Below are 13,769 nucleotides of genomic sequence, written 5' to 3'. Positions count from 1 at the left end.
GTTGTTGTGGTAGCATTGCTTATATCTCTGCCTGGTGACTTCTACTTCAATTTATGTCACTGCAGAAAGCATCTGGTTGTTCTTTCAGTTCCCTGACAATTCAGGTTTTTGTTTCGCACTCTGCTTGCACTGTTTTCACATTTCTGCCTTCTTTGGCTGACTGTTGTTATAAATCAATGTTTGGTCAATTTGTCTTCCATTCTATCTCAAGGCTCCACTAGATGCATGTTGACAGTCTGAAATAGTTTCTTCATACTAACCAAAATGGTTACTGCTTGCATGCAAAAGGAATTAACTTCTTTCTCTCCAGTATGAGAAAAGAATGAATGGAGAAATTAAGCCTAAAATGTATTCATCAGATAATTAGTACAGATATTTCTTGCATTTTTTTACAGTACTTTAGTACCACCCTGCACTGTGCAGAAACTCAAAGTCTCTGGTAGTTCTCACAGTGGAGGCTGTTACCACAATGACTCTGCTAAAAGAATGATTGCTTTATATGAAAGTTTTGTATCAGGAAACAAAGTCAGTTCAGTGCAGAAGAATAATATGCTGTTCAGAATGACCGTTTCTTGGAGAATACCTAGATGTACAACTCTAATACTACATGTGAAGTTGGTGACCTGGATGTAGTGCTGATTGTTAGTAATGGTAAAGTGGTTTGTGGGTAAGTTTTTTTTTTTCTTCAAGACAAAGTTGCTGGGATGTGAGCCCTACAACCACTATGAAATGAATGAAACAAGTGAATGAAACTTGCCAACATGTGAATTTCCTTACTTGCCAAAATATGAGCTCAAAGCAAAGCATGCTTATTTACTGACAGGTAAAATAGATGCTTTCATCTGGAGTTTTGAGCCTCCTTTAGTCAGTACAGCTGTATGAATTCAGCAAGCTGTTTTTAAGTCTGCATAGGAAAGAGGTAGGAAGAACTCACCACAGTTTTGGTAAAGTCAAATGAAAAATTCATTGAAGTAAAACACTGTTCTGCCTGATCCAGTAGGAGACAAGTTTGGGAAATAAAAAAGCATTAGTAGGTGGAGAAGCCTCTGGTACATTATTTAATTTTAAATGTAACTTGTCTATTTTGTGATTGTTTTATCACATGCCTCTTGAATGCAGTATTTCTCAGAGGAATAATCTTACATCCTACGCTGCTGATGTAGGAATGTGCTGTATTTGATGATCAACAATAGTATACTCCAAAAAGGACTTTAAGCTCGTAGTGCTTGGAGGGAGGAAACAGATCTTGTAACACTAGCAAATCAATGCTTTGTATTTGAGGAACATACATATTTGTGCTAGATAAATACAGCACTACCTAGCTTTGTTTAGTTTGCTACCTGCACAACTTCTGGAGATCACATCTGTATTTTTGTACTAGTCATTATGATCTCAAAAGTCTATTCAGAATAGATAGCTACAATATTAGGGGGTTTTTTTTAACATTCACTTTTGTATGGTGGAAGTAGGCATGGGCTGGAAAATAATTCAGAACTAATGCTAAACCTTTGTTAAATTAGATAATGCAGTCAAGATTAGCAAGAAAAGTTAAATATACCTTACAGCAAGAATTTAGCTATTTCAGTGGGATACCTCATAGATGATTGCTTTAAGCAAGAACAACAAAGCAGGAATGCTATGTAACTCTAATTTGCAGCATAATAACTCAATTAAAACGAGAAAAAAATATAACAGTATGGAAATGAAGTGGTGTGATGAACAAGTGCAAATTATATCTCCAGTCTTATGCATTTTGATAATTAAAATTTCTTGACTAAGTCTGTATACTTATAGCAATGTGTCAGGCAATTTACAGAAGGAGAAAGAGAAGGTCAAGTCCAAAGTGGTCTCACATCAGTCTAACAACAATAAATCAAGTTCCCTAGAAATTTGGGGCCACTGAAACATACACAAAGTCTGCAATTGAGAACTGCTCAGTAGATGAGCAGTATTTTCAGAACTAGGCACCTTGGTATGAGATATGCAACAAGCAGATACCCTGAACAGGGAGCTGGAGGGGCAGGGATCTGGCAAGGAAGGACTGCTGAGCATGGAGGTGTGCAGACCACTTCTCAGATTCATTTTTAGGGTGCCATGGGCTGCAGGGAGGAGAGGAGGCATTTTGGTCATACAGCATAGTGGTTAAGGGTCTCTTGCTCTGTCCTGTTCTCTGTTCCCAGCAGTGTCAATATTTTCACAAAACAGTCCCAGGATCTAGGGCTCTTCTCTCCAGGTATTGCTTGTGCTGCCTAGGCAACAGGAGACTTTCAAACTTAAACTAAAAAACAACCACCACCACCACCCCCCGCAAAAGTGACAGTGGGGAGAAGGTGTGCATAGCTACTTCCACTGCAAAATGGCATATAAGGGGGGGGGGTGGTGGTTTATGATTGCAGATTTTTCAATTGCTTAAGTTATGTCCCACTTTAAATATTGATGACCTCCATGCAAATGCTGGATATGGCACTGTAATTCCTAGGATGAAAATGGTAGCCTAAAGGAATAGATTTCATAAAGTACTGGGAGATTGTTCTGCATTATGTTCAGAGGAGTGCTATGTAATGGAAGCAGTACTTCAGAAATCATGTGTTTTCATCTCAAGGTGGAGAAATGTTAGGAAATCTTTATTGTCTGAAATATTTAATGCTTGAGAATTCCATATGTACTGTTCTGGATCTTGTCATAAACATTGTCTGTAATCTGCCATTGAAATGTTGCAACTTGAAATATAGTAAATGAATAGTATTGTCTGAATTCTGTAAGTGGATTGAATTAAAAATGGTTAGATCATGGCTTTGTCTGAAGTTGAGAAAAAGGACGGCTTCTTATTGAGATAGCTGTCTAACTGTATAGTCCTTTTGAGATAAGGCATCAATAACTTTCTCCTAATCTTAGTTGAGCTTAATCAAACACCTCACTTATCAGACTTAGCTGCTCTCAGGTAAAAGCCTCCTTATCTTGCATTCACAGGATTTTATAGGAAGTTAGTTAACATCAAAAAGCATAGATTTTGAGCATGACAAAGTCACCTCTACTCTGCAGAATATAAGCAATCACACTGTTCACATCCATGAAACGTAGTTAAATCTGAAATCTTGAGAGGTTCCAGTCACAATTGGTAAAATTTGCTTTATTAACAATTATAATGGCTGACAGTTTTGTTCTTTGGAGCTTAACATTAATGTTTCTGAACAGAATAGCACCAGGTTACATGTGCCTACCAGATGGAATTCTTCTTGCTTAGAAAAAAAGCAAGATCTTAAAGGACAGTGGAAAAGACATAAATTTGCATTGTTGAAGGATTATTTTCAGTACGCCAATGGGTGATACTAAAGGGCCTACACTGCCAAGTCAAGCTATATACAGCAAGCCAACTGTTAATTTTGCTGGTTTTATGCATTCCGTCTCTGAATTCTTACTTATTGTACGTGCCAACCTATAAAGCAGAGGAGGGCTGCCTTAGTATCTGATTCTGCTAATTTTGTTTAGAACAGTGTCGATTTTTTTTTTTAATGAGCAAATACCCAGAGAAGATCCAGAGGAAGGATTTTATTTGCTACATGGTAAAGGAGATATGAGAGGATAGATGTAATCCAGAAAGGGAGTTGACTTGGCACTGATGTAAAGTAATAAGGATGATCTGAAAGTCTAAGGAAAATGTTTCATTTCAAAAGATAAAAAGCATTATGAAGATTTCAAAGACCTAGAGTGCTACTGAACTGTATCTGGTGAAAGAGGAGTGTGAAATATTAAGCATTTGAAATGTTTTGTTCATATGGGAATTCATTTGAAATTGTTGTTGATTTTATTATGCAGTTCATGTTAATGGATATTTGACTGTAAGGTTGATTATTAATGAAGGACAAATGAAATCTATGCTTAATGTTATGCCATAGCATGTCACCTTGAAACTTTAATTGTAAAAATTCAGTAGGGCCAGACTTCATCAGTACTTCAATTGAAAGCCATGAGATGCATGAAGTAGTGCTGGTGACAGGCTCCAGGACAGCTTAATGACAATTCATGCCACCTTTAGAGAGGGGGACTGAACTGCTGCAGCCTTTCATGATCTTATATTATTTTCAGATGGGAAAACCAAACCAACCAAACAAAAAACCCACAACACTTTGGAAGGTTTGGATACACATCAGTCAATAAAACCTGTGTAACACTTTCTATAACGAAAGAGTTTCTTGCAGTCTTACTGGCTAAAATTTTTTTTAAACTGCTTTGTGAATGTTAAGTGATTGATTTGTTTCATCCCATGACTTTCAAGTACAAATTTGCTTCAGAATTAAAGGCTCCCTTGTGAAATGTTTTGTGATGGTACAGAAATAGTCACTGGAGCAGGCCAGGACTTTTTCATGTCACATGTGGATGTTGAGGGTGGAGCTCTGATATTTTACTTTTTTTTCTTATAGAAAATATTGGCTTGTCAGAAGTCTTTCACTGAATATAAAACATTAGTGCTGTGATGGGTTTTTTCAGAACTAAAAAAAGAAGCTGCCTTTTATTCTCTTTCTACCCTTTCCACAATCCCAAAACACAGACCTCAGTAGCTCTTGTCAGTAACCCAGCACTCTGGATTGCACCCTTGCTTTTACAAGCATTCATGCAGAATAGGGGGACCCCTGGAGACTCTAGAATGGGAGCCTGGCCATGTCTATGATTGCAAGTGATGTAGACTGATGAAAGCAGAGCTGTAGAACAAAATAGTTGTTTTAGAGGACTTGTCATCCACCATATGTGCTTTTCTGTTTTTTCATTTTCTGTCGTCTGGCTCTAGGGAAATAAATACAAGTTTGCAGCTGGAATGCCACACTGCCACACTGTGGTTATTTGGAAGATAGATCATAAGCAAGAAACTCATCGGTGGCCCCTTAAAACCATAGTACAAAGCTTTGGTCCTTGTTAATGTCTTACTCAGATGAGACAGGTTTGCATAAGGCTGATACCTCTGAAGAGTATCAGCATGACTGTTTGTCTCCTCTGTTCTTCTTTTACATTTCACTGAATCCAACACTTGTCTTTGGGAGATTTTCATATTATTGAGAGTAACTTGCTCTGAAGTAAGCAGAGGGGAATATCACAAGAACCACCATAAATTCAGTAGTCTTCAGTTTGTTCTCGTTTTTAATTTTTTCCAAAGCAAAATAAATTTCAATATCCAGTTGTTTTAGGCTTCAGATGTAACCTGTATATTTAATATAATATTCATTAAACAATTCTTAAAGTTCATTGTTCAAAAAACCATATCTGCCATTAAGGCCTCTAATGGATTCCCTTAGGGGATCTCTATGGAACTGTTCCTTTTCAGAAGTCCCTTTCTGATCTCATCTGTCTCTCCACTCAATGTGCTTGTGAAATTAAAACCTGCACATAATCAAAGAAATAAGATGGGTTGGAAAGACAAACCAGTTTTCAAGCTGCTGCTTTAACTGTCTGTGGCCCAAGCCAGAGAGTAGTCAGCCTGTGCCCATTAAACAGCACGTGGTTTATGAGCAATGCTGGTGCTGTCTCAAGGCAGTGCTCCAGCATGGATATCACCTTGTCCCTGACACAGCTCCATGCCCTCTTCAGCCCTGTTCTTCCTTGGCGTGGTGGGATCAGCCATGGGGACCACGACCTGTGTCACTTGAGTGTGGATGTCCTTTGATCTAGGACTGTGTCTTTGCCATATGAGGACTCTTTTTGGTACATGGCTAGTAGGTGAGGAAGCCTGATCGCATCTGATCCAAAATAAAACAAAAGGACCAAACTTTTGAAACATACCCTTTAGTTGAGGGCACTGTAGCTAGTTTCTGCCTTTTTGAATCTGGGAGCAGTTCTCTCGTGTGTCTTAACTGCTGATTTCTCTCATCAGCAAGAAAAGCAATACTCAAACAATTATCAATCTATTTAAACTTCTGTATCTCAAACCTGATTTTGTCAGCTGTGACTAGCAAGCAGTGGGAAGCAAGTGCAGATCATTACATTTGTGGTGGGTTGACCCTGGCTGGATGCCAGGTGCCCCCCAAAGCTGTTCTATCACTCCCCCCTCCTCAGCTGGACAGGGGGGAGAAAATACAACAAAGGGCTCATGGGTCGAGATAAGGATAGTAACTGAGAGAGATAACGGACAAAACAATACAAACCTAATACAGCATTGTTACATTATTTAGTTCTGTCTTACAGGGCCTAGGGATGCTAACCACGCAAATTTCAAATCTTTTGAATTCTGGCAGTTTGCAGATGCCCAAAGGCATAGAGAATAAAAGAAACATAGTCAGGGTTACCCAGTAGCTATAACAGAGCTAGAAAGAGAATTCAGAGTTATTATTCACTCCTCCACTTTTAAGCATTAGAAGAGATTCTTTAATGTTGTCAGGTCTCAATATTTGTTATAGGAATTGAGGAGATCAATTTAAATGCTGGAATTCATTGAAAATTTAAATAAGATTTTTAATGAACAAATGAATGTTCCTTTGTGACATGGGATGCTACTGGAACCTGTAGAATTGAGACATATGGCCCTAACACAGGTTAAGCAACTTGTGTGTAATTAAGATTATAGAAGCCTTCTCGAGTTATAATTATCAGTTCAGTGTTTTAGACACTGTTGTCTTTTTTTCTATTCCTTGCTACCAGCAGCACATATGTGACTTGGCACTTCAACTGTATGCATTGTTCACATTATATCACATTAATAAGGTCAGGGCACCTGAGGTAGAAGGAGTATTGCACAGCTTTTTCCCCTCTCTGCTCGAGCATGTGTCATAACGAAGGCTCCACAGGTCATTGTGTTGGTATCTCTGGGCTTTCTTCTGCCAGATGGTTGGGTTGCAAGTGTGAGGTCTCAATTTCATTCCTTTTTTATTTTTTTCTTCCTTTGGTATATCTTTAATTCTGAAGAGTTTGTTAAACTGAGTGCAGCATGTATAATTTTCTCATTAAATCAATGGACAAGGTCATTAGATGTTAAAAGGAGGAAATAACTAGTTCACACATGTTATCTTCACAAAAATATGAGCTGAGCAATTCTGTACTGACCTTTCAATATCATTCAAAATTAAATTCCATATGCACTCTGCTACTATATTCTGTTCTGATGCTGCTGTGATGTTAGAATGGCTTTTAGCCGAAAAATATAAACTGTAACTATTTCTTTAACTGTTCCATTGCATTTGCTTGTCAGTGGGGTTTTTGTTTGTTTGCCTATATTTAACTTTCTAATTTAATGCACATACATTTTCACTGTATTGATCGTGGGAACATCAGGTAGTTTCTAATTGCAATAAAAACTGCTATGAACTTTCCATGTATTACTGTCTTCAGAAATACAGGCCTTGATATGCTTAAGAGTAACAAGTGGAAGGACTTGCATCGTTAAATACTATAGAAAAGACATTAATATAGATTTGTAGTCACAAAATGAATTGGTCTGTCTCAGTAGCAGGAAGCAATTTCTGCAGGGTGTAATTCAGAACACAAAAGAACATTGCTACAAAGGTGCTGTAGAGATATAGAACAGTAACAGATAAGCCCCTAGAGTACACATGTTTACTAGAGGAATATTAGAGTGATTTGAGAGTGAAGAAATGGAATAATCACACTCAGGGCTGCAGTGTTCACATCTGTGAATATGCTTAATTGTTTTATTGCAATCTTTAAATGTGGTGCATGACAAATAGAAATCTATAAGATGCTTCCTTATTAGGGTTTCACCTGAAGCCTTAAGACAGAGGCATTTATCTTTCTAGTAGCAATGTTCTGTATGAGCTAATACTTTATGAAAATGCATGGATACTATGCAAAGGAAGTCAGGTCCTTTGAGGAAAGCTGTCTTGCTCTGTTTTCAGAACCTAGCACAGCTGGCTTAATATTTACTGTGGTCTTTGAAAACAGCAGAGCATAGATAAATATTTGGAGGATGGGGGCGGAGATGACTGTTACTAAAAAGTTTCTGTGCCTAAAAATGAAGCATTGAGGCTAGAGACCATGCTGAATAAGTGGGTATTATTTTACTGAAGTCTCCGTTTTTGTCTTGACTGAGACCTGATCTGATGATGATGAAATTAGAGCTGGATAAGAAGGTGTTTCATCTTAATGCAGATTGTCTTTGAAAGTTTCAAACAAAAGATTTGTACAGGAGGAGAACAAAACTTTGCCAAGGTTGAGGACAAAATATTAAACGGCAATAGCAGGACACTCAGAAGCCAAGGGTGCCTCTGAGTTGTAGGAGTGCCATGTTCAGTCTGTTCTGCTCTAGACAAGATTAATGTCCTCACCTTCCTATTTTATTAGTCTAGGATATCTCCATGTCTTTCTGGTTTTGACCAGAGACCTTTGCCAGTGTATCACTGAAGTTGTTCTATTCTCAGCCTTTTGTCTATTGTGACTAAAAATAATTTAGTTGAGCTAGTCAAGAATTTGGCTGTTTCAAATATAGACAGATAGGGTGACTTGCCAAACTAGGAAGAGCACAATGCAATGGTTTCTGTTTGAAGCTGAGTTCATCCCTTTGCTTTTAAGATAAGAAATTCCTGAACGGAGAAGGCAGATACAACTTCCACTTTAAGAAAGGATGCTAGGAAAGGTCAAAACAATTTAAAAGAGATTTGTCTCTTCAAATAAGGCAAGTAGTTATGTTGTTTTAAAAAAGGAAATGAAATCTTCATTGTGGAGGACTTATTCATGTAAAACAGATTAAAATATGCATTCATAATATGTAAATACAGAGTCAATTAACATGAAGCTTTTTTACAGTATAAGTGATTGTAACCTGCCAGTGTCCTCTGGGACGACTTTGAAACTGAAATGCTTCTCCTCTATAGTCCCAGTTAACAAAAATCAATAAACAGTAAACACAGAGCAGTCTGTTGCCAAGTGAGCAATGTCTGAATAGGACAGTTTAATTTTCAACAGATGAGCAGAATTTACCGGGTACAGATAGGCTCAGCAGTCCACAAAGCCCTGCACGCATTCCAGGACCAATTCCAGTAGACAACAGAAAGAGTAGAATTCAGAAAGAGGATTAAAATCTGTGTCTGGACTGACTCCTGTCTGGTTTGCCTCAGATTTAGTCAGTTACACTTGTATGAAGTCAATACGAGGAGGGTATAAAAACACTGAGGCATTTATTTCTACTTTCAGTTTCATCTTTTCTTTGATCCTTGAAAGGTTCTGTCAAAGCAGGACAGTTTGAATCTGTCAGGAGGCCTGTTGGTACAGAAGGTCGTGGTGTGTCGATTTAGCGAAAGTAACATCTTTCCCCTGCAAGTGATTCTGCTAGGAGTTTGAAAAAGTGGTATGGAAGCAAGAGGCCAAATTCTTACTAGCTCTTACCATTGCCACAATTGTCTGTAAAACTGATGCTGTCACAAATACTCAAGTCACAATAAAGAGGTAACATAATTTATACATAAAATTATACAAGTGGATGTCTGACTTTTTCCCCTTGAGCAGTTGGAGTAATTACTCGATTTGATAACTAAATTATACCATGTAACGTAGTCACTTACACGGCTATGCTTTGCTCCCATTTCTAGAATTTGGCCTTTCTGAAGTCTCCTTATACGTAAACATATAACAAGGTATTTGACCATTTTTACATGAGGCCTGCTTATATACAATGCTCTGTTCATAATCTCTAATTTTAATTTTGCATATGATCCTTGAAGTCCTTAATTATATTAATCCAAGTTGCAAATAGCTTGCATGTTTCTGGTGGTACAGAGGTTGGCTCAACCATGTACAAAAATTCTTAAAACTAAGTAGATTGCTGAGGGTTTTACACATTTGCTATGTTCGGCATTTGAAAGCAGTTTCTGCTGAAAGTCTGTCTACTTAAAATTCAAGCACTCTGCAACTAAGGAACTCCAAAAAGAGGTAATGAACCATAAATTATTGCCGTTAGATATTTAATACTCAATCAGTATGTGCTCTCTCATGCATATCCCACTGGCATTGCATTTATTCTGACAGTGTGGTACTGGTTCAATTACTTTGCTCATTTACAATAAAAGATTAATGAAAAGAGGTATATTTTAGTTCACAGAGATTAATTGCATCCCTTACTTTCCCTACTCTAGAAATATTCAACCCATAATCCTGATAGCTTTTTCGTCAACAAGTACATGGAAAATTAATAGACTTTCTTGTGCTGGAATCCTCAGTAGGCTTGCAGATACAAACATCCAGGGAAAAGCTGACTGCAAGTTGGCTTTCTGGTATGGAGGAATTAATATACCTCCTCTCCCTTGCTCTTGCTCTTTCCTTCTCTCTTTAATCCACTCTGATGACACTTTGAATTAGCCAGAATAAAAACACTTGTGCCATAAGAATTTGAAACCAGCACACTCTGTCTTATGTAGTCCAACTAATACGCGTTGTGTATTTCCCTACTGAGGTGTGGCCAAAGGCAGTTAGTCATTGTGAGGGTGGATAGACATTTCAAGCACTTTCTAGGGTGTTACTGCCTTACAAAATTTAACAGCCTTTATATTTGCAGAGTGCTTGCTAAGGTTACTAATAAAACTTATTTTTAATCTTGCTGTGAATGTAGTTGATACTTGTTTAAAATTGCAAAGGTTCTTACCTAGTTTAAGACTGAATAACCTCTCAGGCATTTTAGTTTGGAGTTTTTACTCCACTGTGTAAAGATGATGGGGGGAAAAAAATAAACAAAAAAGACATTCATATGTGTGCTGTTGACATGCGGGGAGAGAAAACGTTCTTTATTTTATAGGAGTTCTATCTATGTTAACAAGAAAATGAATCTGAGAAAAAGGCAATCATTACAATATCATGACAAAACTCACCAGTGGCAGTTGTTTATAAAAATACAAAGTTAAGAGGCTTACATGCAAGCTGCAGAACCTTAGGGCAGATCTTCAGCACTTCATGTTTGTAGCTGGGCTTTGGCTTAGCCTCCAAAGCAGCAGACAATGTGTGATCTTACTGGAACACGAGTATAGCAGGGCAGATTTTAAAAGCAGTTGCTTTGAGTTCAGCTTAGATAAGCATCCAGCAGTTCAGAACTTATCACAAATTTCTAAACCTGTTGAGCTTACAAAACCAGAAGGGAAATCTGATTAAAATAATCTTTATTGCAATTTTTTGGCAGTTCTGGTTCTGTTCACTACTGGAAAGTATTAGTAGAAAAAAGATAACGTGTCAATATTTTGGACCTTAAACATTTGTTTTAGGCATAAAAATAGATGTACGCTTTAGATACGTGTCTAGTACATGCACTTATTTTACCTAACTTGTTTGCTTCTCCATGGTCGTATAGTAAAGGGTCTTAGAAGTAGCTTTGAAAATGCTTCCTGGGTATCCTGCTCTAAATCTACTGTAAAATAGGTAACAGCTAGCTTAAAGTCTATATCTAGCTCAACCTCAAAATGTAGTTTTATGTATTATGATCCTTTTTAATCTGTACTGTTTTCCATCTTATTAAGGCTCATCATTATTTCAGGCTGAGCCTTGCTGTCTTTAGAGAGTAGAATGAAAGCTGAACTAGTTTATGATTGAATAGTACAATTTATGGGGCAGTTTAGACTAAGGTAACGGAAGAAGCATGACTTCAGGGAGTCGTAAGTCCTCTGTAGTCATTACACAGCCAGATTTGTCTCCTGAGGGCTGAACAAAGATGTGGATAAAATATTCAGACTTGGATTGTTACTATCTTAATAATGAGGATGTTACAGGCCTGTTTAATCCATCTGGAGTGGGGCCTGTGCCTCTTTCTTCAAGACTATGTCTCACTACCATTGGACGATATAAGGAATTCTGACTTCTTAGCTTGAAAAAGAGGGCATAAATCGAATACATGTATACAAGCTCTGAAGAACTGAGGTTAGACAACATTGCTTAATGCACTATGCTCTGATTGGATGGTGGTGGTGGTGTTCATTTTCTTCATCTTACTAGGCACTGCGGGTCTTTCTGGAAATTATTTCACTGGCGAAAAAAAATGTTCTTTGGCTGCTTTTCCAGATAAACTGGGTTTACTTTTCAGCTCATTAAAATGAGCAAAGTAGTTTGCTGCTATCTACATCTGATTTAGAAAACTGCAGCAAAACACTACTGTTGCATATAATTCTTTTCTGTGTGAAAACTGTATTTTAAATCTAAATAATCTAGCTTATTTCACTTCTGTCTATGCCTACTATTTCTTTGAATGCTGGATGATTCTATATTTAATTTCTGATCTTTCTACTAGCGGATTTTTTAATTTAATAATACAATAATATACTTTAGAGCTGCCTGTAATTACTTGGAAGATATGACTTCTTTTTGTGTAAGTTATATGCCTGTAATTAAAAGAAGACCTGGCATATATATCTCCAGCTAATAATACTCATGATAATAGAAAACTTGTGTAGACTTTAATAGGAAACAACTTTTTAATTTGCTTTTATTGAACCCTGTGTAAATTGACACAAAACTATTTCCCTTCCATTGCACGGTATGTCTTAAGGAAAAAATTTGATAAAAAGACACGGTCTACTACGCAGAATTTAAAACTGATTTGAGCACCTTTGCAGAATGCCACGCAGAGCTGCGCTCTGCCATTGGATTTCTCTACTGAAACATGGTGCAACATCCTAAACCAGAAGCTGTGTTTTTGCCCAAGTCAAAACTTGTAATGCTGAAGAATCACTTGTTGCTTAACCCTTATAGGTAATGAAGCTGCATAGGTAGCTCAAATTATCTGACCTTAAACCTCTTGTGCAGAGATGGAATTTTAGATGCTTGTTCTCAGTGTTTCACTCTCCAGAGCCTGAGAGATCAGCTGGTAGCCTGAGAGTAAGACCAAAGCAGGTGGGTTTAAATCTCCTGTGGCAGAGAACAGATCTTGCTACTGAGTCTAGTGTGACAGCAGACACTGCAAGAAGAAAAGGAGATTATAGTAGCTTCTTTTTTTCTATGGCACTGCTCATTGTCTTGGTAAATGCTTTGGAAATATTTTTCTGCTTTTGAGCATGTAGGACAGTCTGAGGAGAATATGCTGATGGAAGTCCTTTTTGTGGGCTTCTACAGTATCAATTGGTGCTGAGATTACCTACACCAATATCGTTCATTGAAACTACAGTTCGTTCAGCTGTCATTCCTCTTTCCATACTTCTTTCGGAAAGTGGTATGACTGCAGTGCTTACAGCATGTATTGATCTTGAAGATAACTGTAACGCTTGCACTTCTTGTTCTTCTGCTGGGTCTTCCTCAGTCTGATTGCCCAGCTTGTTGTTAATATTCTACATGGATATTTGTAACTCTATGCCTGTGTTTCATACCATAGAAGGACCTGGTGGTCTACAATTCAAAAATGCAATTATTCTTCAAGCAATGCTCTTGCAGAGACACCCCTTAAAATAAAGTACATAAATTCAGCAATGGTCTTGCATACTCATACAGAATTTCATCTTATTGCACCCCAAATTCTGAGCCAATTCATTCAGTGTGGTATTAAAAGATGAGAGCAAAGGAAACTTGAGGGGAGAAAGGTATATTTTTTTAACTGGATTTGGCAATCTTGTTTTACTTCCTCTGCACTTTGTCTTCTGTCTTCTATCAGAGACCACATCTTAATTTCTAATATTTTAAAACTCCTTGAGACTCTTTAAAAAAAAAAAAAAATCTGCTGTAAAACTATATTCTTTCTTCATCTTTAGTCTTAACTAACCCTTAATCTAAAATTTGGGACAGATAATTTCCCACAGCAGTCACTGAATAAATCAGAGCATCTGTTTCTTTAGTATTTGATTTTCTTTCTGTTGCAGTCAGGGCAG

Source organism: Harpia harpyja, chromosome 9 (assembly GCF_026419915.1).
Source record: "Harpia harpyja isolate bHarHar1 chromosome 9, bHarHar1 primary haplotype, whole genome shotgun sequence".
In the NCBI taxonomy this organism is placed as follows: Eukaryota; Metazoa; Chordata; class Aves; order Accipitriformes; family Accipitridae; genus Harpia; species Harpia harpyja.
This window is presented reverse-complemented; position numbering follows the sequence as displayed.